Consider the following 6,910-nt stretch of genomic DNA (forward strand, 5'->3'; position numbering starts at 1 on the left):
CTTGGACTGAGGTCAAATGATATGCAAAATATGCGAAAGCAGTGATATCAATCCCTGAAGGATTAAAATAATTGGCAAGAAGCCCAAATATAACAATTAAATCCAAGTAACGATGATTCTCAATTTAGTTCAAGTAGAAAACACGGTAAAAACATCTCTCGGGACGGACCAAGTCACAATCCCCAACGGTGCTCTACCCCACGCCCGTTATCCGGCGTGCAAGTCACCTCAATATAGCGTTACAATGTGAAATTCCGGGGTTTCAAACCCTCATGACATCATTTACATCAATTACTCATCTCGAACTGGCTAATTCTCTAGCTTGTGATGCCTTTGCCCCTTACTGATCTCTGAATGCCTCGAATCTAGCCATAACGATTCAATTCAGTTAATAAAAATTATAGGAATTAATTCCATATGGAATTCTACATTTTCCATCAAAAATCCGAAATTACACTCAAAATTCGCTCGTGGAGACCACGTCTCGGAATATGACAAAAGTCACGGAATATGAACCCCCATCCAACCACGAGTCCAACCATACAAATTTTACCAAAATCCGACATCGGATTGGCTGTCAAATCTTAAAAATTCATCTTTAGGGAATTTTAGAAAATCATCCATTTCTCTTCAAATATCAATAATCTAAAGCCAAAAATGAAGATTTATTCATGGAATATAATCACAAGAGAGTCAAGAACACTTACCCCAAGAATTCCCATAACTTCTCGCTCAAAATTGCCCAGAATTCGAGCTTGAAAATCCAAAAAAATGAAAGAAAATCAGACCGCTCTTTCTCTACATTGTCCAAAATTTTCGACTACAGTTCACGCGTGTTACTGTACACGGTACTGTTCACGGGGTACTGTTCACGGGGTACTATTTCTACAATTTTCTCCAATTTTACTAAGTCCGAAATCACTCCGAAACACTCTCGAGCCCTCGGGGCTCCTAACCAAACACATACACTAACTCAACAACATCCTACGAACTTAACTGTGCGATCAAATTGCCAAAATAACGTCATATACCACGAATTAAGCTTTAAAATCCAAGAATTCTTTCAAATTTCATAAAACATCAAATTTTCCATTTTGAGTCCGAAACACGTCAAACGACGTCCGTTTTCAACCAAACTTTACATAAAGTGCTTAAACCATATATAAGACCTGTACCGGGCACCAAAACCAAAATACGGGCCCGATACCATCACTTTCTAATCAAATTTCATTTTCATTTTCCTTAAATATTTTCAGAAAGCAATTTTACTCAAAAATTCATTTCATGGGTCTGGGCCTCGGAATTCGATGATTCTTGTTCCTATGAGTCATAAATAATAATATGAACATAGCCCTTCAGTCGAAACTAAATTCTGAGCTCATTTGCTCAGTTCAATACCCATTTCGCTCGTTAAACAATTAACTCATATTTCGTGTCAAAAACCCAATCGCGACTTGATGAAATTAGACCAAACTTTCCAGATCACTCCTATAATTCATTATTTAAATTCTGGAAATCTCGAAATAAAATTTCGATCTCTAGAACTAAAAATGGACCTTTGGATCATTACATGCTTATGCTCAAACGACAAAAATCTTCCAAAAACCCTTCCAAAACTTATCCGAGCCTCATGGGACCCCGACCAAACATGCCAACATAATTCATAACATTATTCAAACCTCTTCCAATCATCAAAACACCTCAAACAACATCAAATTACCTAAAACTCATCGAATTCAAGCCTAATTTTCTAAAAACTTCCGAAATACACTTTCGATCAAAAACCCGACCAAACCACGTCCGAATGACCTGAAATTTTGCACACATATCCCAAATCACCTAAAAAAGCTACAACAACTCTCGGAATTCCATTCCAACTCTCGGATCAAAATCTCACCTATCAACCGGAATTCACCAAAATACTAACTTCGCCAATTCAATCCTAATATTACACCGGACCTCCAAAATTACTTCCGATCACACTCCTAAGTCACAAATCATCCCCCAAAGCTAACCGAATCATCGGGATTCAAATCCGAGCCCTCTAACACATAAGTCAACGTTCGGTTGACTTTTCCAAAACAAACCTTCCTTAAAGAGACTAAGTGTCTCATTTCCTACTAAAACCAATTCAAATCAACTCGTTCACACCCAACACTGATAATGAAGCATAAAGAAATAGGAAATGGGGAAAATGGGGCGGTAACTCACGAGACGACGGGTCGGGTCGTCACACAATAGCCGCTCGGGCAACAATATGAAACAGCAATAGCCCCACGGGCTACATCATACCACTCATACTAGGTACCCGTGCTCACTGGGGGTGTACAGACTCCTGGAGCCCAAGCGTAATAACATATCCTAGGGGCCCAAGCGCAATAACAAGCCATCTCGTGGCATAATCAAACAGGCCATCGGCCTCATAACAAGCCACCTTGTGGCATAACAAATCAGGCCCTCAGCCTCAAAATCATGAATCAGTATAACACTGTTACGGCGCGCAGCCCGATCCCATAGTATCCTCACAACACAGGCCCTCGGCTTCACTCAGTCAGAAATCTCTCAAGCCACTCGGGCAACAGTAAAATATGACTGAGTACAAATATGAAGTCAAAACAGTGAGGAATAGTAGTAAAAATCCCCTAAGAGTCCAAAACAGTTGGCACGAGCCCCAAATATGGCATTCAGCCCAAAACATGATAATACTTTTCAAAATACAATGATATCAAACAAGTTTTAATCAAATACGCGACTTAACAGTCATACGGGACGGACTAAGTCACAGTCCCCAAAGGTGCAAGACCCCACACTCGTCATCTAGCGTGTGCGTCACCTCAAAGTAGCACAACGATGTGAAATCAGGGGTTTCATATCCTCAGAACAACATTTACAACCATTACTTACCTCTATTCGGTCCAAACTCTAGCCCGCAATGCCTTTGCCCCTCGAATCGGCCTCCGAATGCTCCAAATCTATCCAAAAACAGATTCATACCATCAAAATATGCTAAGGGAACAAAGCTCACTCGAAAATAACCAATTTACACCAAGAATCCCAAAATTGGCCAAACTCGTCCCCCGGACCCACGTCTTAGAGTCCGATAAAAATCACATCAATAGAATACTTACACTCTCATGAGCTCCTACATATCAAATACATCAAAATTCGACCACAAATGACCCTCAAATCAAAGTCTCAAATTCCAAGCCCTAACTCTCCAATTTTTGGCTTTAAATCCCACTGATTTCCTGTTTAAACAAGTAAGAATCAACATAGAATCGAGTATTGAGTTCAAATTTTTTACCTCCAAGTGTTTCCTTTTGATTCCCTCTTCAATCCTTCTCAAAAAGCTCCAAAATCGCTCAACAATGGAGGAAATAGATCAAAAATCGCGAAAACCACTTTTAAAACATTCTGCCCATGGATTATTTTCCATCTTCGCAAACGCGGTCACCCTCTCGCGTTCGCGTAGGCCAATTTATACTGCCACTCTACTTTACCCTTCGCGAACGCGAACACTGCCATGCGAACGCGAGGCATCACCAGCCTAGGCTTTCGCGAACGTGACACTAGTCTCGTGAACGCATAGAACAAGGACCTGGGGTCCCCAACAGTCTCACTCCTCTTCGCGAACGCGACCCCAATCACGCGTCCATGATGCACATGCTGCCTTAACCTTCGCATTCGCGACCTCTCCTTCGCGAATGCGTAGAACAAAATCACCATCACAGAAAACACCCTTCGCGAACGCGATGAACCCTCCACGAACGCGATGAACAAAATCTCTGCAATAGAAAACCAGCAAAATCTGCAACTCTCAAAACCTAGAATTGGTTCGTTAACCACCTGAAACTCACCCGAGGCCCTCGGGACCTCAACCAAACATGCCAACATATCCCATATCATTATTTAAACTTGTTCCAACCTTCAAAACCCTCAAAACAACATCAAAACATCAAATTAACCGCGGATTCAAGCCTAAGAACTCCAAAAACTTCTGAATTCTGATTTCGATATAAACAAGTCTATCAAACCTCGTCTGAATGACCTGAAATTTTGAACACACGTCACAAATGACACAACGAACCTACTCCAATTTCTGGAATTCCATTCCGACCCCGATACCAAAATTGTCACTACCGACCGAAAAATGCCAAATTTCCAATTTCGCCAATTCAAGCCTAAATCTACCATGGACCTCAAAAATATATTCCGGACACGCTCCCAAGTCCAAAATCACCTAATGGAGCTAACCAAATCATAAAAATCCAAATTCGAGATTGAATACTAAAAAGTCAAAACTTGGTCAAACCTTTCAAATTTTAAGCTTCAGACTGAGAACTATTCTTCCAAATCCATTCCGATTACCCTAAAAACCAAAATCAATGATTTACATAAGTCACAATACATCACACGGGGCTAGTCATGCCCGAGAACTGGCGAGCGAAGTGCAACAGCTCAAAACCACCAGTCGGGTCGTTACAATATATATATATATATATACACACACACACACACACAAATTCACTTTCTAATTAGGGAGTAGTTTCAAGTTGAAGTTGTAAAATTATTAAAATAATAAAAACAAAAATAGGAAAAAATAAAATTAGCTATGATAAAAGAACAAAAATAAATAATAAAAAAACCTACCCATTCACATTGGGGAAAATTGGGGAGTAGTTTCTTCCTAATATATATATATATATATATATATATATATAATTATTTTAAAATAAATAATAAATACTCTAATGTTATGTCAAACCTGAAAGCGGATGCGAGAAAGATGTCAAAAATCTGCTTAGGGTCAGATTGGACTTTATCTTCTTGCCCTGCTTGCCACCACTCTGAATAAATAAATAAATAACACTCAATAAAATTATTGATAAATTTAGACAATTGAAGATTTTGAACATTATAACATAAGTTTTTACACAAAAATATTTTCAGAGTAATAAAATATATATCTATATTATAAAAAAGAGAAGTAATTTCAAAATATAAAAATAATTGACAAGTTAATAAAAAGTCATATTATTAAATGTATAGTACTAGGTACTTGCTAATTTAATAATAATAAAGAGTAATCAGAAACAATTAATTCATTTGATTACTATTTAACGTGTATTCTTTGGTTTTGCATAGATTTTGTTATATTTCTGTACACTAAATGAAATAAAAAAAATAATAACTAATATTTATTAAAATAATTAAATATATTGGATTTTTAAAATTATTTTAAAATAAAAAATTTAAAAACTTTCAATTCAAATTGGGGAATAGTTTCTTCCTAATACACACACACACACACATCTATTTTATAGTATTAAATGGAGAAGTATTAAACGAGGTAAGAACTAGTCAATACAAGCTCACAAGTTCACATTCTAACTATTAAAGTAATTTTCCAACCTAGATCACAAGTTTCCTAAAATCCGACCTCGGGCCCACGTGCCCGGATTCCGAAATTTTCTTAGAAAGTTGTTCTTTATAACCTAAGGATCAATAATATATGATTTTTACTTCATTTCATAACAAATTTTGTGGTTAAATCTAACTTTTATCAAAACCCTAGGTTTTGCTCTAACCCCATGATTTTTTCTTAATTTTTGTGTATTAATCTACCCAAGACTCAAGTATTAAACAAGAAATAAGTAGGATGAACTTACCTCAAGATGCTAGGTGAAAGTCCGCTCTCAAGAGCTCCAAAATCACCCAATGAATGAGTGAAAATGAGCAAAAACGACCTAGAGCCCGTAATAAATGAAGCTCACTGCTTCAGTGATTTCCGCATCTGCGGTCCTGGGCCGCACTTGCGCCCACCGCATCTGCGGAAAGGTGTCCGCTTCTGCGGAAATTCCGCTGGGCCACTGGGCTGTTTTGCGGGAGGCAACCGCTTCTACGGAAGCATAGCCGCTTCTGCGGCTTCTGGCTTGGCCCGCCTAGGCCGCTTCTGCGAGGGGACGACCGCTTCTGCGGTCTCGCAACTGCGGCTGACCAACTGTGGGTGCGGTTATGACAGCAACCTGGTGCTTCAGCTACTTTCCAAGTTTTCCAACTTCACTCGAGCCTCGTCCGATTGACGCTCGGGCCCCCCGGGCCCCACCCAAATATACCGATAAGTTTGAAATCATAAAACAGACTCGCTCGAACCCTCAGAACGCCCGAAACAATGCTAAATCTACGAATCACACCCTAAAACCAATTGAATTAAACTTATGAACTTGAAGTTCTTCAATTCACTTATAACATGCCGAAACGTACTTATACTACTCGGATTGACCCTAAATTTTGCGGGCAAGTCTTAAATGTTATATTGGACTTGTACCAAGCTCCGGAACAACCATACAGGCCCAATACCAATATGATCAAGCATTATTCAATTTCTTTAAATCCTTAGAATTTCAGTTTAACAATTTCCAACAAAAATTCAATACTCGGGATAAGGACCTCGGAATTCAATTCTAGGCATGCGCCCAAGTCCCATATTTTCCTACGGACCCTCCGGGACCGTCAAAACACAAGTCCGGGTCCGTTTGCTAAAAAATGTTGACCAAAGTCAAACTTAGCCTTTTTTTGAAAATCTTAGAGAATCAAGTGTGCCTATTACAACTAAAGCTCTTCCAAATCCCGAACCGACCATCCCCGCAGGTCATAAATTAGTTAAAGCAAGCACGAAAAGTTATTTTTAGAGGGACGGTGTTCTAAAAAGCAAAATGACCCATCGGGTCGTTACATTCTCCACCTCTTAAATAAATATTCGTCCTCGAACGGACATAGCCTGATCTAGGAAAAAGAGGGGGTATCTGCTCCGCATGTCCTCCTCGGACTCCCAGGTCACCTCCTCAACTGGTTGGCCCCTCCACTGGGACTTTATCGCAGAAATCCTCTTGGATCTCAACTGGCGATC

Source organism: Nicotiana sylvestris, chromosome 12, assembly GCF_000393655.2.
Source record: "Nicotiana sylvestris chromosome 12, ASM39365v2, whole genome shotgun sequence".
In the NCBI taxonomy this organism is placed as follows: Eukaryota; Viridiplantae; Streptophyta; class Magnoliopsida; order Solanales; family Solanaceae; genus Nicotiana; species Nicotiana sylvestris.